The sequence below is a fragment of the Lycium ferocissimum genome, chromosome 10, assembly GCF_029784015.1.
Source record: "Lycium ferocissimum isolate CSIRO_LF1 chromosome 10, AGI_CSIRO_Lferr_CH_V1, whole genome shotgun sequence".
NCBI lineage: Eukaryota > Viridiplantae > Streptophyta > Magnoliopsida > Solanales > Solanaceae > Lycium > Lycium ferocissimum.
Window position 1 is genome coordinate 17,462,031 of NC_081351.1, and position 696 is coordinate 17,462,726.

The window sequence follows — 696 nt, forward strand, 5'->3', positions numbered from 1 at the left end:
TTCTCTATTATATCTAATTAGTGTTCACTTAGCTAAATTGAGACAATTTAATGTCTCATTTAAAGTCAACCATAAAGTTGACTACCTATTAAATACACTATTTTTGTTTAAATTGATTGAATTAGATCTAAACTTACATGTTAAAAATATACGCTTCTCCGTTTCTTAGTTTTGTTTTGAAAATATGAATATAGCCATTATAACTTTATTTTAGTTTGTTCACTATTGTTTAACATAATAAATCTGTTTTTATTAATTTACAACTCCACAAGAAAAACATAAATTGTTGTGTCGAGCTATTTGTATCACATATTTCAATTTGGGCAATTGTAACGACCCATTTGGTCGTTTAGCACTTTTAGGCATAATATTCCTAAAACACCCTTTTAGGTCAAATCTTCATTGTCCTATGGTCAAGATAACGGGTGATTCGGTTATTTAATTGACGGAGTTTTAGTCCTCATTTGACATGCGAGGACGAATGTTCTAAAGGAGGAGAATGTCACGCTCATAATAATCCGTGCTACTTGTATTAAAACAAGAAAGAATGAGTTAAGAAGGTTCAAGGAAAGTTAATCGAGTTAGTAAGAATATCGTTATAAATATGGTTGTCTTAAGTATCTCGAGGTGACCCAGGCAACCTAAAGGATTTGAAATCGCGTTATGAGTATGTATAAAGAGGTAAAGTAATGACCT